This window comes from Trichosurus vulpecula, chromosome 3 (assembly GCF_011100635.1).
Source record: "Trichosurus vulpecula isolate mTriVul1 chromosome 3, mTriVul1.pri, whole genome shotgun sequence".
In the NCBI taxonomy this organism is placed as follows: Eukaryota; Metazoa; Chordata; class Mammalia; order Diprotodontia; family Phalangeridae; genus Trichosurus; species Trichosurus vulpecula.
Window position 1 is genome coordinate 342,482,083 of NC_050575.1, and position 18,462 is coordinate 342,500,544.

Sequence of the window (18,462 nt, forward strand, 5' to 3'; positions counted from 1 at the left end):
TGTACGAACAGAGGGGACATGGGAAGGTAGAAGGGATAGGAGTTGATGTCATTGAATATATGGGATAGGTGAAAATGAGGCATCAAGGATGACATTGAGGTTGCAAGCCTCAGTGACTGGGAGGATGGAAGTATTTTCACCTGTAATAGGGAGTCTGGAAAGGTAGGAAGGTTTGACTGGAAAGATTTTTTTCTTCTATTTTGACATACTGAATTTAAGATGTCTATGAAACATCCAATATGAGATTGGCAAAAGCAGACTATGATACAGAAATGGAGCTCAGGAGATATATTAGGGCTGGATGTGTAGATCTAAGAATAATCTATGTAGACATTATAATTAAACTCATGGGAACTGGCAAGATCACCAGGTGATACAAAGGGAAAAGAGAAGCAGTATCAAATCAGCCTTGGGAGACCCTCATGTTTAGTAAGTGTGCTTTGGATAAAGATCTAGCAAATCAAATTGAGAAAGATCAGGCAGGTATGAGGAGAATCAAGAGAGAGCAGTGTCACAAAAACTCAGAGAGGGGAGATATCCACAAGGAAATGATCATCAATAGTGTCAAATGTTGCAGAGAGTTAGATTTGACAATTAAGACATCATTATCAACTTGGCGGGGGAGAGAATAAGCATTTATTAAGCACTCACAGCTTAATGTGCCAGGCTGAGTGCTTTATAAATATTTTCTCATTTAATCTACTGATGAAGTGAGAAGCCAGATTGCAAAGAGTTTAGAAGAGAAGAAGAGTATAGACAGATTTCTCAAGAAGTTTAGACAAGAAGGGAAGGAGATATATAAAATGTGTTGGTATGCAGGAGAGAAGGAGGCAATAGATATGGAGATTTAAATGAGACAGAGTAAAGATAGCAACACCAATCCCCTGGAGAAGACCAGAGGGGATAGAGTCAAGGATACATGTAGAGAGGTTTTTCTTGGTAAGGTGAAGGGTCAGTCTGATGAAATATGAAATCAGGGCAAAATTTTTAATTAAAACAGAATAGCAAGATAAATAATCAGGAAACTCTCCCTTCTACCTCCAATGGAGAGCGAGGCGATAGCTTTCAGTTGTCTGTTGCAGGTTATTTCTACTGCTTCCCTTGCCCTTTCTAGAAGTGCCAACAGGGAAGAAGATCAGTGAGAAACTAGAAGAGAAAAACAGAAGTTGCATTCAATAATAGAGATTCTGAAAACTCCAGGTTCCTTTTCTTTTATCCTGGGAAGATAGTCTGGCATTGCATACCATCCCATTGCTTTCATGCAGCTAAGAGGATTGGGGGCTTCTGCGACTGGGAAGAGTAGCTGCATGTTGCTTGTGGCTGTTTTCTCTGCTAGTGCTGCTCTTCTAACATGAGTAAGACACAATGACACAGAGTTGAGACAGATACTGGAGAGCATTGATGGCCCTGGAAAATGACTGAAAGCAAAGACCTAAAGCAGTGCAGAGCCAGGAAGACAGAACCAAGCATTGCAGTAGAGATCATCCTGGAGCTAAACTGGAAACTGGTCTCAAATCCCCAACAATTCCTTCCATTTTCCAATTGCTCACTGAGCTGGTCTTGATGAGTTCCAGAACCTGCATTCTCTTCATTTATTTATTCCCCCCCCCTCTGTATGAGAAAAGGTAAGAGGGGAGGAGTTCACCAGTAGAAAAAAAGCTTCTTTACACTCTTCCCCTTTGAACACTTCTTTATCATCTTTTGCACTTTTCTACACTACAGTTCTTTTGATAGTTCTTTTATTGTATTTCATTGAATTCTTTGGTCATAAAAATAGTTAAATTGTATTAATGAAGTCTTTTTGTTGAGAGACAGAGATTTCCCAAATGTGGGATGGTAATTCAAAAGGAGAAATTTAAGATTTCCTACTGCAGTATCTTTGAAGCTTATTTTACATCATATGCCTTTTACCCCCAAGGATACCACCCAAACACAACACTCTGTGTGAACTCAGGGCAGAGAAGGAAGGGATCAGTCTGAGAGTTTTGTAGGCCAAATATGCTCTAATGAGAAATAGAGATTCAATATGTTTTAGGAAAGCCAGCACATGCCCATTGAGTATCATCTAATGAAATCATTGGTACAACACTACCTAGGGGCCAAAGTGCACATTCTACTACCTAATTGATTGGTAAATTAACTAACAACCTATTTTTCTACAGATTTCAGAAAAGAGAGGGAAGGAGCCATATATGGGTTGTTATCATTTCAGCAGCACTATGAAGTTTAAACCTAACCCATAATAACTGTCACATCTAAATCTATGATCCAATGATCCCACAGTTTCCTATGCTGCCAACAGGAAAAGGGATGTTTCTATAAAAGGATGACTCAGGTGAAATACTTCCCACAGTCTCCTGTGCTTTTCTGATGCTCCTTCTCTGCCTTTGACATTACTGCTTACTATTTCTCTACATAATTGTTACTTCTACCAGATGCTAGATTTGCTTTCTACTGAGATACTGCCATCTACATAAGGTGTATGGAGTTATCAGGGAGGATTAGCACCTCTGGTATGAGGGCTCTTCAGGGCTGCTCATCCATTTCTGGTTTCCATCTGCCACTCTCCTCTTACCTGTGGCTCCAAGAAGCTGTAGAATTCACAGTGGCCTCACCCCAATAAAATCCATCTTGGCAGATGGGCTAAGCAAGCTTGAGGGTAACTAACAGGCCTTAAAACCATCAATGAGTTAGGAGATATCTACCCCAAGCATGTGACAATTTCCCTGTGAGGAATGTGCAGATGAGAACAATTTGTTCCAATTGCCATGAAGATGGCTGAAGCAGATGCTGTGAAACACTTAAAGCTTGGTCAGACGTGGAAGACACCAGGGTCATCCACTGCATCCCAGGTCATTGTCAGCCATCACGACTTTTGTTTTGCCACTGGAATTTGATGACTCTAGAAGAAAGAGTGAGCCTCATGAGTTTTTGCAACTCTGCCTCACCTAAATCCAATTCATGTGCAAGTCAAAACATCACCTGTGATGTCATTGGTCATCTTGAAAAATGAAGTATGAACAACAACAGTCATCTACTTTGTTTTTCTTTGACTGCTAGACATTCATCTTTCTCAAAGTAAGTATTAAGATTATTTTGTTAGACTGCAAAAAACCACATGCCTAAGGCTAATCAGTACATTTGGTAGCCAGGTGCACATCCAAACCCAGTCAGCACAGCCAAGGGCCCTTCAAACAAAGCTTTTCCTAATTCTCCCTTAACAGGGAATTCTCCCAGGCTTATTTCGTTTCTATGTTAAGGTGAGCAAATTTATTTCAGCTCTCATTAGCCCCTGATAGCTAGCACCTGGCTAATTCGATTCATCCTGGAGGTTTACTTACCAACCCAAGAGAACCATGGTGGTGTTGGCAACACTTGCCCCCTGTTTAGGCACTGGTACTTAGCTCATTGTCTTCCTTACATTCTATTGTAAGTAAAAAACAAAAAAAAATTCTAGTCTCTAGTGCACAGGAGTAATTTGTAGTCACATACCATTTAACAATCATTAATTAGCATATAGAAGTCAGAAATGATTTTCCCACGTATACAGTAATATCTACATTAGAACAGCATTTAGAAGATAAAAAAGTCAATACAGATGAATAATGTATAATACAGACTGTATAACTAAGTTGCATTTCATAGGCCAAATTTATGTCAAGTATAAATACGTTAAAAATAATATATAGTAGTTATATACCAAATACACATTGCATTCACTTTATCCATAGACATTGGCAGGTGAAATGTGCAACCCCTTCTACTATTACCCTTAAAACATAAGTCACCCTAGTCAATGGATAGGTAGATCTAACATGTCTGTTTGGCTATTGTCAGTTCTCATCCTGTATATCCTCAGAACCATTGATCTCAAGTCCTACTCCTAAACTCAGAGATGGCCCATATTGGCTATTTCTGTCTATCCCCAATAAGTCAGTCTCTGTAGGTGCCTTCTGTTCTTTTAGAGACCCCAAATTTGGAATATTGAACAGAGAAGAGCTGGTCTCTGGATTTATATGTCACCCTGTTTAGGACAAGGTGGAAGGAGGGAATTTAGTGCCTACTATGTGTCATTCACTGTGCTAAGTGCTTTACAAATATTTTGTTTGATTCTCACAACCACTCTGGGATGTAGGTGCTGTTACTATCCTTGTTTTATCATTGAGGAAACTGAGGTTGACAGAAGTTAAGTGACTGCATTGGTAACTAAGGTGGGACTTTCTTACTGTTTTAGAATGATAAATTAATTGTCTTTGATTGAACCTTGCTAGGTGCAAAGCCCATGTGTTCGTGAAGCCCCCAATGTCCCAAAGGGAGATGCTAAAACCAGAGCCAGTAGTAGTAGGAGCCTGAGTTCTGGTCACTCAGATGATGTTTGATGATGGTTAAGGAGTATATGAAAAGAGACAACAGAGCTATTTGCTTGAGGCTCTCACTCCTGGAGGTGGGGGACTCTGGGCAGCTGCTCTAAGAGCCTCCTGGCTGAACTCAGATGTTGATGGATTCTTGGTAACTATGAGTTGTATTTGGTCTGTTTATAATGTATAATTGTGTATATGTATAATTATAATGTATTATTGTGATTTGTTTGTATTTGCTCTGCAGTTCTGGGTGCTGGCTTTTTCCCCTGAACTAAGTGAATGATATCTGTATGCTGGTTTGAAATAAGATTGTTAACCCCCTAATGCTACTTTCCTTAGTAAAGCAGATCAAAAGGTGCTGTTTTTGTTTTGGGGTTGGTTTTTTTTTTTGGTTCTGTTTCTTCTTTCTCATGATTCATTCCATTGGTCATAATTCTTCTCCGCAACTTGACTAGTGTATAAATTAATTCAATGCGAAGTCATTCGTGGTAGTTATATGAGATTCCATGCCATCTTGGGGAGGGAGGGGGGAGGGAGGGGAGAAAATCTGGAACTCAAAATTATGTAGAACCATCTGTTGTAAACTAAAAATAAAAAGAAATATTAAAAAAAATAACCTGTGCTGGCAGCATTCTTGTTGTTGTGTTGTGTTGGTCTTTCACCACCACAGCAGCTGTTAGCCGAATTGTTGCAACAGTGACTTTCCCAGCATTACACAACTAATAAGTATAATGAGATTCTACTTAATTACTGATTATTGATTTGTATTGATTTTGATCAGATCATTAATTTAATCATTGTGTAAAAATTAGCATATTATGCATTGCTAGCTAAGCCTTCCTGTTATTATTTCATATAAAGATGCCTCCTGTACATTTTAATAACTACAAGGACAAACAATTTGACCCTGTCCTACAGTTTCTCTAACAACTAAGAAAACAACTCTGAGTGTTAGTTCGCTTTTCTTGAGTGCTTTCTACTCATGAAATTCCACTTCGATCTGGAATAAATAGTGTGACCTCTTAGAAAGCATCAACCAAACTCCAAAGCCTTATTCTCCTTTAGAAAGTACTGACACAGGACTTTCTAGAGGATGTTGGACCAGAAGTTCATCTAGCTAGTGATAATTTAATACAACTTGTGTTTAAACACTGACCAGTTAGGAGTAAGACATACCTCTGTTTCACCACAATGATGTCATTTTCTCTTTTGGGGTTATTCCATATAACTAGAAAAGAGCTACCTAGATTGTCAGATGCATTCTTGGCTACTGAGGAGCCTTGGATCCCTTTTAGTGTCAATTGCTAGACTTGCTAGTAAATTAATCATGCTTAGAACTCTGTGTCTTGGTTTCCCTTAATCACAGATTTCTATGCCAACAGTATCTAAGGCTAGATGTGGTCTCAGGTCTTCCTGACCCTAGGGACAATACACTATTTATTGTGCCTTCTAGATCCCTCAAGGACAAGATATCCTTTGTGCATGGGCAGCCTTGAGAGGGTTTAGAGAATATCAAGAGGGTTTCCACATATAATTTCCTCTTCTTCAGAATGACGAAGCATGATCTTTTTCATATGAGGCATCATCTACTTCTTTGTTTTTAGCTTTTAGATTTTTTATTTGATATTTTTTTAGTTTTCAGCATTGATTTCCACAAGATTTTGAGTTATAAATTTTTTCCCCATTTCTACCCTCCCCCCCCCACTCCAAGATGGCGTATATTCTGGTAGCTCTGTTCCCCAGTCAGCCCTCCCTTCTTCCCCTCCCCCCATCCCTTTTCCCCTTACTTTCTTATAGGACAAGATAGATTTCTATGCCCCATTGCCTGTATATCTTATTTTGCCATTGCATGCAAAAACAACCATTTTTTTGAGCATCTGCTTTTAAAACTTTGAGTTCCAAATTCTCTCCCCTTCTCCCTCCCCACCCACTTTCCCTAAGAAGGCAAGCAATTCAACATAGGCCATGTGTCTCTCATTATGCAAAACCCTTCCACAATACTCATGTTGTGAAAGACTAACTATATTTTGCTCCTTCCTATCCTATCCCCTTTTATCCAATTTTCTCCCTTGACCCTGTCCCTTTACAAAAGTGTTTGCTTTTGATTACTTCTTACCCCATCTGCCCTCGCTTCTGTTGTCCCCCTTTTTATCCCCTTCCCCCTACTTTCATGCGGGGTATTGAGTGTATATGTTATTCCCTTCTCAGGTCAAATCTGATGAGAGCAAGATTCACTCATTTCCCCTCTTCCCTTCCAAAGAACTGCTTTTTTTTTGCCACTTTTATGCGAGATAATTTACCCCATTCTATCTCTCCCTTTCTCCCTCTCTCAATATATTCCTCTCTCATCCCTTAATTTGATTTTTATTAAATATCATCCCTTCATATTCAACTCACCCCGTGCCCTCTGTCTATATATATATATATATATATATATATGTATATTCCCCTCAGCTACCCTAATACTGAGGTCTCATGAATTACACACATCATCTTTCCATGTAAGAATGTAAACAAAAGAGTTAAAATTTAGTAAGTCCCTTATGATTTCTCTTTCTCATTTACCTTTTCATGTTTCTCTTGATTCTTGTGTTTGAAAGTCAAATTTTCTATTCAGCTCTGGTCTTTTCACTGAGAAAGCTTGAATGTCCTCTATTTTATTGAAAATCCATATTTTGCCTTGGAGCATTATACTCAGTTTTGCTGGGTAGGTGATTCTTGGTTTTAATCCTAGCTCCATTGACCTCCAGAATATCACATTCCCAGCCCTTTGATCCCTTAATGTTGAAAGTGCTAGATCTTGTATTATCCTCCTTGTGTTTCCACAGTACTCAAATTGTTTTTTTTCTGGCTGCTTGCAATATTTTCTCCTTGATCTGGGAGCACTGGAATTTGGTGAAAATATTCCTAGGAGTTTTCTTTTTTGGGATTTTTCAAGAGGCCATTGCTGGATTCTTTCAATTTCTATTTTACCCTCTGGCTCTAGAATATCAGGGCAATTTTCCTTGATAATTTCTTGAGAGATGATATCTAGGCTCTTTTTTTTTTGATCATGGCTTTTAGGTAGTCCAATAATTTTTAAATTATCTCTCCTGGATCTATTCTCCAGGTCAGTGGTTTTTCCAATGAGATATTTCATATTGTCTTCCATTTTTTTCATTCCTCTGGTTCTGTTTTATAATATCTTGATTTCTCATCAAGTCACTAGCTTCCACTTGCTCCAATCTAATTTTTAAGGTGGTATTTTCTTCAGTGGTCTTTTGGACCTCCTTTTCCATTTGGCTAATTCTGCCTTTCAAGGCATTCTTCTCCTCATTGGCTTTTTGGAGCTCTTTTGCCATTTGAGTTAGTCTATTTTTAAGGTGTTATTTCCTTCAGTTTTTTGAGGGGTCTCTTTTAGCAAGTCATTGACTTGTTTTTCATGATTTTCTTGCATCACTCCCACTTCTTTTCCCTCTACTTCTCTTACTTGCTTTTTCAAATCCTTTTTGAGCTCTTCCATGGCCTGAGACCAATTCATATTTTTCTTGGAGGCTTTTGATATAGGCTCTTTGACTTTGTTGACTTCTTCTGGCTGTATGTTTTGGTCTTCTTTGTCACCAAAAACAGATTCCAAAGTCTCATTTTGAAGCCGGGTCCATTTTCACTGCCTGTTCACATTCCCAGCCAAGTACTTGACCCTTGAGCTTTTTGTAAAGGTATGACTGCTTGTAGAGTAGAGAGTACTTTGTACCAAGCTTTAGGGGCCTTGTGCTGCTGTTTTCAGAGCTACTTCTACACAGCAAGCTCTGCCACACCAGCACTCCTCCTCCCCCAAGAACCGCCAACCCTGACCTCGACTCAGATCTAAGCAGGCTCTGCACTCCCTCTCTGATCTGCCGCTTAATTCCTCCCATCTGATGGGCCTGGGGCCAGAAGCAACTGCAACTGGAAGCAGCCCCAGAACTGCACCACTTCTGTGCCCCCGGGGCTGGGGCCGACTGTGCACTCCTTTCACTCAGTTCTAGCAGTTCTACCCACTAACCCTCTCTGTTGTCTTTGGCATTTGTGGGTTGAGAAGTCTGGTAACTGCCACAGCTCGATGATTCAGGGCCCTGTGGCTTGTTGCACCTGGCTCCTCATCTGGTTGGTCCTGGTGTGGCCCACACTGTGCTCTGTTCCACTCCACTCCCAGGTCCATGTGATAGACTCTTCCCTGCAACCATCCAGGCTTTCCTGGATGGAGCCCTGCTTCCCTCTGTTATTTCATGGGTTCTGCAGCTCTAGAATTTGTTCAGAGTCATTTTATAGGTGTTTGGAATGACCTAGGGGAGAGCTCATGCAAGTCCCTGCTTTCCAACCGCCATCTTGGCTTCCCCCTCAACATCATCTATTTCTAATAGTTCCTCCATGAAGGGTAGATGGGAGAATTGAGATCATCTAGTCCAACCCTTTCATGTTATATACAAAGAAAACTGAATCCCAAAGACATTAAGTGACTTGTGAAAGGGCATACTGAATGTACCAAGAAGCCGAGCAACAATTTTAGCAGGGTCTTTTAATTTCAAATTCAGGGTTCTCCCTCTGCAATATATTGTTGTTGGATATTAGGGGAGTTTGTGTTTGCTTTATAACATTGATTGCAGATCTTTTCCAGTTCTACAATCCCATTTACTCAATAAATACTAATTATCACATATTTGGCTAAAAGGTATCCATGTTGTGGTATAAACCAGGAGTGAAATAAGATGATTTTTAAGTGTGTAGTCTGTAGCCTTCAATTTAGGGTGCATCCATAAAGGAAATGATAGAATTACAGAATTTGACAGTTATAAAGGATATCAGAGATAATTTATTTAATTCCCAAATCTTTTAGATGAGGAAACTGAGGCCTAGACAGGTTAAACGGCTTACTATATTTCCTGAAGCTAACTAGTAGTCATATTTCCTTTTTCTTTCTTTTTTGGCAATTCCTGTGGTAGTTATGATACACAGCTATATTTGGTGTATACCATGGTGCAGAATGTACATATGCTGATCAATTTTTTCTTAGTATTGCCAGTACCTTTCTCTCAACAGTGTAAGACTGGGTGGGCCATCTCCAGTCCTCCTGATCTGTATCTTGCCACTGGACTCAGATGGCTTTGGAGGAGAAAGTGATATTAGTGACTATGTGTCCCTCCCTCACTTAAATCTAATTCACTTGCATGTCATGGCATCATCTTACTGATGTCACAGTCCTCTTTAAGAACAAAGGAACAACAGACCTGGTCAGCTATGCCACATCCCTCAATAAACTATACCGATACTTAAATTTTTTGTAGCATGACTTGTGTTTTCACTTCTCTGGCATACTGGAAGACTTGCCAAAAAATTACCTGTTACAGAACATTTCCTACTAAATAATGGCAGGGGGAGAATAAGAAAGATTGATTCCTTCTTCATTCTCTGAAAATCAGCTCTTCAGTCCCAAATAGGATCAATGACAAACTTTTCCACTTTATTGTGAATTTTCTTTAATTAAGCATATCATGTGTGTATGTGTCTATGAAGAGCTTTGAGTTCATTACTTACAGATGAGAATTGGCTGAAGAAATTGTGGATGCTTAGACTCAAGAAGAAAAGACTCAGTAGGGAGATGACAGCTCTCTTCAAGTTTGGCTATTATGCAGAAGAGGGAGTCACTTCTATTGAATCACAGAAGAGAGAATTAGATATGGTGGCTGTAAGCTGCAAAGTGACAAGTTTAAGTTTGAGGCAAGGGAAAAAAACTCTAACAATTAGATTGAGGCAAAAGCTAAATGAGCTGGTTCAGAAGGTTCCCCATCATTGCATGACTTCAAACAAAGGCTAGACAACCATTTGTTATGCATGTAGCAGGAGAGGTCCTTTCTGGGGTATCTGAAGTCCCTTTCAATTCTTAAATTCTGCAATTCTTTCTGTTTGTGTATGTGTAGGGAGGTGTGTGAGGCTTGTGTATGTACAAGTGTTTGCATAATATTTCCTACTATTTGAAAGCATCTTCTTAGTCATTAGTAAAAATGAAAAATTCTATGACAATACTAAGGGAATATTACTTATGGATAAAAGGTTATCTTGACCTTTCAAACTAGAGGTATCAAGATACAAGCCATAAAACTTACATGTTAACTTTACTATATATTTAAAAGGAATAGCAAGTTGTACATAATAGATTTGCAGTTTCATGTGTAATCATCTTTTTTGTATTTATACTATGTTATGGAAATTCTTGTTTTATTCCATAAGTTAGAAATAAATAAAATTTTTAAAAAAGTTATAGACCACAAGGTTAGTCAAGAAGACATTATCTGTAATGAACCCAGTGAAGAAATGCTCAGTTTCCTCAGGACCATCTGATTGCCAGGAAAATGTGACCTTGTGGCTGTTTGCAGCCATTCTAGAAAACCCTCAGTAACCAGATTAGCTACCTTCTAGAACTGATCATACCTTTAACATATGGAATATCTTTCATCTGTCCATCATCTGGAGACAGCTTTGGCTGACCCATATGCCCTCAAAAAACCAACATGACATTCCCACCTTTTTTATCCTGTTGCTCAGTTTAGATATAAAATATTTGTCTGTCTGAATCATATCCAAGACAGAAGAAGCCATTAAGACACTAACAGGGCAGGCTGGGTGAGAAGAAAACAAAATGAAATTAAAAAAAGCAAGAGGACTGAGTTAGTGGAAAAGATGGAACAACTATTAAATAATTCAGGAATCATAGCCCAAAGGAAAACAGACACTGAATGGGAATGGAGGAAATAAATAGATCAAGGTACACAGCAAAAGGAAAAAGTAGAGTGGAAAGAGGAAGAGAGGAAGATGAAAGAGCTCACCCAGGGGAAAGAGGTAACAATGCATCTCTGGTATTAGTAGGAATGTTAATAACCAAATATTATAATAAAAATAAGACATGCCATGTATTTTCTTGGCACCTACTGAAAAGGCCCAAGGCAGTTTCTACTTAATATTCACAAGATATTTGCAGAGTGGAAGGCCTTTTCTCTGACCCCATTTAACAAATGGGTAAGCTGGAAAGCGGAGCCAAATTTAGTGCCATGTCATCATTGGGTAGAATGAAATTTCCAGAATTGATGATTCCAGGCAACAGACAATAAGACTGACTGCTACTGCACCTGGAATTCATTTTAAATTTTGGAATCCATTTTGGATTCAAGAGATTAGGAAGCCTGAAGCAAACAGCAGAGAGTAGGAATACAAACTCTGCCCAAGTGACCCACTTTAAACACCCACATTAACTGAGAGTGAGCATTGAGAGTTAGAGTTCTTTATTTCATGCTATCTTGTCTGCATTATCAATAAGTTATGCAGTTCAGGTTGTTTTCTCAGTACTATAAGTGGGTTTTCAATGAACGATTCATCCTCAGTCAAGTGATATTTCTTTATTAAATAATAATGTACCAAAATCTGAGTTCATAGAATATAAACATAAAATTTGTTTTTTCCTTATGGAGACAAGACCCATGAGACTTACTTCGATGTAGACTGGTGATTTCATCAATGTGGACACAATGTCTACTGGTGTACATCCTAACCCATCTATGCTTTGCTAGTCTATAGGATTCTTGCATGTGTCCTTGCACATATCCTCCACAGGGGATCTGCCCAATGCACTGGAGGCCTGCTAATGTCTCATGGATACCAGTGCAGTCCATCTGTTATCCCTTAATTCTCAATACATGCCTGGCTCACCTTTTATTCTAGTCATATATGTACTTGGTGATATTATTTCCACACATTATCATACAAAGTCATATTTGATAATATGCTACAGACTGCTTATACTCATCACACTTTTTTGTAACCATTTGGGTTATATTCATTTGTGAGTCTTGTGTGATTGTGGTGCTCCAGAGTATGTAACCATCACAACAATACAAATCACAATCTCTCCATGCTTTAATAATTGAACTTTGTAAATTGTTATGGCCAAGAAATTCATCATCCTTCAGTGAACATGGTGACAAGCCTCTAATAGCTAAACTGTTCTTCAAAAGACAGGCATAAAGTTAAATAGCAGGCCTATACCCCAAGCCTTTACAAAATGATAAGACCTTCCCAAAATTGTGCTTCATTGGTATGTCCTCCAAGAACACAGTAATCAGTCACCTTGCAATGAAGTCTGATGCTAGTAGGACTAGACTCACAATTCTGGACAATATAGTCATCCCTTCCACACTGTGGGATTTAGGGATGCAATGCCCCATGATCTGGAAAATATGCATAAAAATTTTTGGCCTCCCCTTCAAACCAAAGAAAAAGCCTGACTTTTTTTTCTTTTTTCTTTTATGGAGTGTTTACAGTACCTTATTGTTAAATTTGGGTTAAGTATTTGGTAATAGGCTCTGTGTGTGTCATCTGCTGGCCTTCATGTGTTGTCTGTAGCTTTTGCAAAACTCCCCAAAATTCTCATATAATTTCTTAGCAGACCTGCTATCTATTGAAACCACAATGGGGAAAGTCCCAATGTGGACAGGATAACTGCATATGCTAAAGACCAAATGAGTAATGCAAACAATAGAAGGTTAGGATTGGGTTGGTAAAAGGAAGTAGGTAGAGTATTCCTTCCACTCATTACTGTATATTTCTCTTCATCGTGCATGCAAAGGCAGACCAAGATCAGGAGTCACTTTGGCCAAGAAAAAAAAGAGGTTTCTTCCCCCTCTTTCTCTCTCTTTTCCTGTCCTCTCTCTCTACCCCTTGGTCTTCCATGCCCAACATTCCCGACTTAAGATAAGCTAACTAAATCAGAGGAATCAAATCTAAGAGAAAATAAAGGAACAATGAGTTTAACTAGGTCTGTGTTCAGGGAGATTTATGCACAGGGAGATCACTTACTGGACACTCCATCAATCAGTCACCTAATAAGTGCTTGGTTTGTACAGGTACTATGCTAAGCAGTAGAGATACAAAGAAAAAGTAAAAACAGTCCTTGCTCTCAAGGTGAGGAGGCCTCATGCATATTAATTAGTACTTATAAGATACAAAGTGGATGGAAGATAGCTTAAGAAGGAAAAACAATGATCACCCAAGACTAGATAAAGCCTCCTAAAGGCTGATAATTTTTTTCGATAATACTATTTTATTTTTTTTCCAGTTACATGTGAACATAGTTTTCAACATTCAATTTTATAGAATTCTGAGTTCCAAATTTTCCTCCTAACCTCCACTCCCTCCCACCTCCCCAAGACTTCAAACAATCTGATGTAGGTTATACACATACAATCATGTTGAACATATTTCCACATTAGTCATCATGTGAAAGAAGAATCAGAAGGGGAAAGCCGCAAGAAAGAAAAAAACAAAACAAAACAAAAACCTGCATGAAAATAGTGTGCTTTGGTCTGTATTCAAACTCCATAGATCTTTCTCTACATGTGGAAACTATTTTCTGTCATGAGTCTTTTGGAATTGTCTTAGATCATTGTATTGCTGAGAAGATCTAAGCCTATCATAGTTATCACAGAGGTTGTTTAAATGTTTTATTTCCTATTGTGTTAATCTGGACAATTTGTATTTTTGTAAATATTCTTTTCACAGATTGTCAGACTTATTGGCATACAGTTGGGCAAAATTGCTCTTAATGATTGCTTTAATTTGCTATTCATTCATTTTTGATACTGGTAATTTGGTTTTTTCTTTCTTTTTTTTAAATCAAATTGACTAAAGGTTTATCTATTTTATTAGTTTTTTTTTCATAAAACCAGCACTTAGTTTTATTTATTAGTTCAATAGTTCTCTTAATTTTAATTTTTATTAATCTTTGATTTCAGAATTTCTAATTTGGTATTTAATTGTGGATTTTTAATTTGTTCTTTTTTCACTTTTTTACACCCAATTCATTTATTAACTCTTATTTTATTCATGTAAGCATTTAGAGATATAAAATTTCCCCTAAGAACTACTTTGGCATACTTTGGCATACTTTGGTATGTTGTCTCACTGTCATTCTCTTTGGGGAAATTATTGATTGCTTCTAGGATTTCTTGTTTGACCCACTCATTCTTCAGGATTAGATTATTTAGTTACCAATTAGTTTTTAGCCTATCTTTCCTTGGCCCTATATTACATGTAACTTTTATTGCATCATGATCTGAAAAGGATGCATTTAATATTTCTGTCTTTCTGTGTTTTTGATTGTGAGGTTTTCTGCCCTAATACATGGTGAATTTTTGTGTAGGTACCATGTACCACGGAGAAAAAGGTATATTCCTTTCAATATCCATTCAATTTTCTCCAGAAGTCTATCATATTTAACTTTTCTAAAATTCTATTCACCTTCTTAAGTTCTTTCTTGATTATTTTGTGGTTAGATTTATCTAGTTCTAAGGGGGGAGGTTGAGGTCTTCCACTAGTATAATTTTGTTGTCTATTTCTTCCTGTAACTCACTTAACTTCTTCTCTAAAAATCTGGATTCTATACCACTCAGTGCATACATGTTTAGTATTGATATTACTTCATTGTCTATGGTACCGTTTATCAAAATGTACTTTCCTTCTTTGTCTCTTTTAGTTAGATCTATTTTTGCTTTTGCTTTGTCTGAGATCAGGATTGCTATCCCTGATTTTTTTTACTTCAGCTGAAGCATAATATATTCTCCTACAGCCTTTTATTTTTATTCTGTGTGTACCTCTGCTTCAAATGTCTTTTTGTAAACAACATATTGTAGGATTCTGGTTTTTAATCCATTCTGATATCTATTTCCATTTCATGGGGAAGTTAATCCTATTCATAGTCACAGTTATGATTGCTAATTGCATATTTCCATCCATATTATTTTCCCCATTTTTATACTTTTCTCTCTCCTTTAACCCTGTCCCTCCTCACCAGGTTTGCTTCTGATGACCACCCCCCTGAATCTGCTCTCACTTCTATCAGCCTCCCTTTTCTTTCCCCTTTCCCCTCCTACTTCTGCTTTCCCTTCTATCAGCCCCACCTTTCCTTTTTTCCCCCCTTTCCCCTTCTACTTCCCTATAGGGTAAGATAGATTTCTCTACCCAACTGAGTGTGTATGTTATTCCCTCATTGAGTCAAATCTGATGAGAGTAAGGTTTAAACAATGATCACTTTGTCCTTTCTTTCTCTTTACAGTAATAGGTCTTTTGTGCCTCTTCATGTGATATAATTTACCCTATTCTCCCTTTCGCTTTCTTCTTCTCCTGGTAAAATCCTTTTTTTACCCCTTATTTTTATCATCATATCAAAGTCAACTTATACCCATACCTCTGTCTGTATACTCCTTCTAACTGCCCTAATAGAGATACAGTTCTCAAGAGTTACAAGTATCATATTCCTATGTAGGGAAAACAGTTTAAATCTTATTGAATACCTTGTTGTTTTTTTTTTCTTTCCTTTCCTATTTAACTTTTTATGTTCCTCTTGAGTCTTGTATTTGAAGATTGAATTTTCTGTTCAGCTTTGGTCTTTCATCAGGAAAGTTTGAAAGTATCCTACTTCAGTGAATGTTCGTCTTTTCCCCTTAAAGATTATGCTCAGTTTTTCTAGCTAGCTGATTCTTGGTTGTAATCCAAGCTCCTTTGCCTTCTGGAATATCACATTCTAAGCCTTCTGATCCTTTAATGCAGAAACTACTAAGTCCTGTGTAATCCTGACTGTGACTCCCTTATATTTGAATTTTTTCCACTTGTTTGCAACATTTTATCCTTGAACTGATAATTCTGGAATTTGGCTACAATATTCCTTAGAGTTTTCATTTGGGGATCTCTTTCAGGAGGTGAATGGTGGATTCTTTCAATGACTATTTTGACCTCTTGTTCCAAGACATCAGAGCAATTTTCCTCCATAATTTCTTGAAAGGTGCTATCCATGTTCTTTTTTGATCATGGCCTTCAGGTAGTCCAATAATTCATAAATTATCTTTCCTGGATCTGTTTTCCAGGTCAGTTGTTTTTCCGATGAGATATTTTTCATTTTCTTCTATTTTTTTCATTCTTTTGATTTTAACTAATTCTTGGTGTCCGCGGAGTCATTTGCTTTCATTTGCCCAATTCTAATTTTTAAGGAATTATTTTCTTCAGTTAACTTTAGTACCTCCTTTTCCATTTGGCCTATTCAACTTATAGTTTTTTTTTCTTATAGTTTTTTTCTTCATTGGATTTTTTCCTATTTGGCCAATTCTATTTTTTAAGGAGTTGTTTTTTCAGTCAATTTTTCTGCTTTCCTTTCCAAGCTGTTGACTCTTTTTTCATATTTCTCCTTCATAATTCTCATTTCATTTGTCAATTTTTCTCCTACCTCTCTTACTTGATATTTGAGATGCTTTTCGATCTCTGCCAAGAGGACCTTTTGGGCTTGAGACCAATTCATATTCCCCTTTTAGGTTTCATATATAGGTATTTTGGTGTTTTCCACATTAGTGTTTTGATCTTCCCTCTTGACATAGTAGCTTTCTATGATCTGGGCTCTTTTCTGTTTCTTACTCATTTTTAAGCCTATTCCATGAATTTTAAAATCAAGTTCTGCTTCTGGGGCACAGGGGGGCACTATCCTAAGCTTCCTATGCTGGGTGCCAGTGGCCTGGTCACTGGCTTTCCATACCAGGGCATCAGGTGCTTGTGGCTTGCCCACTGCACTGGGGGTGGGTGGGCGAGCTTAGCTGTGCCTATTGTGCTGGGGTTCTGGGGCTCACCATTTGCTTTCTGCACTGCCACTAAGGGCCTCACTGCTGGCCTCCTGAGCCAGGGTGGAGGGGCCTCAGTTGCTAATTTGTACTGCAACCGAGAGCCTCCTGCCGACTTGCCCAGATAATATCTATACTGGCCTATGCTCCTCTTTTCCCCAAGCAAGAAAGACCTTTCCTGAAGTTCTTGTAAATTATCTTAAGCTGGAAAATTCCTTCACTCCATCTTTTTGTGGGCTTATCCAGAATCTGTTTAGAGGCTTGATTTAACATTGTTTCCAAGGGAAACTGGGGAGAGCTCAGGCAACTTCCTGGCTTTCTTCAGTACTGTGGCCCTGCCCCTGTGGTTACTCTGCCCAAAGGAATATAAATGTTGGTGGCTAAAACATAGGAAGATATCTTGGGGTTTACACAGGCTTACTCTTAAAAGAAGTCATGGATTTGGAGAGTCAGAGATTAGGAGGGAGGATATGCTGAGTGTAGTGCTCATTCTGGGATCACTCACTCTAATTAAACTGCCCTGGCAAGCTAGCCTCTTAGAGAGGAAAGGAATCCTTCTTTCCTCAGGGTTCTAAGATAACCCTTAGGGTTTTTGTGCCACTTGGACTGTTACCCCAGAGCATCCATTTTGTGTAGTCCCCAGTATCAATCAGCGGAACTCTCTTAGGTGCCAAAAAAGATTATTTTTAAAGAGCGTATAGCAAAAGAGTAGTCACAGGACATTTTCCCCAACCCCAGGTGTGTTGGTAAGCAAAATGGGCTCCTTAGCACTCAGTTCAACCAAGTGCCCTTGAAGAGTTTGCCTTTTGTTTGCTTTGAGTAATTCAGTGTATTTTATTGAGTCTTACTAAGTGCTAAGCCCCAGGCCCAAACCCCTATTAGGTGTAAAACCTTAGTGGGTATGGATTGGCAACTAAGGTGGGGCCCAAGGTGGGGCTAACTCCAGGGAGGGCCTAGTTTACACGTCTGGGACAGCAGAGGCTTTTAGACCATATGGGTTTAAGTCACCTCTTTGTGAGGATTCTAGGTCACGTGGGTGAGTAGCATGTGTGACTCACCCCTGACACTGAAAAAGATATAAAACCAGGGGTTGCCCTCCTTTTCCTTGGAGCTCATTCCCTCAGCAGTGGTGGCGTGCATGACTCTGGGCCAGCCCTTGTTCTGAGCTCCCGAGCTGAACCTAGATGTTGGTAACTATGAATCTGTATTGGGTCTGTCTGTTGATGTTTATAATTTGTTTGTATGTTGCTCTGAAATTCAGGGTGCTGGCCTTCTCCCCTGAACTAAGTGACTGATATTTGTATGCTGAATTAAAGTAAGCTTGTCAACCCCTTCATGTAGCTTTCCTTATTAAAGCAGATCGAAAGAACCTGTGCTGTTGGCAGCTTTCTGGGTGCTGGCTGTGGGTGGATCTTACACCCCCACAGAAGCTG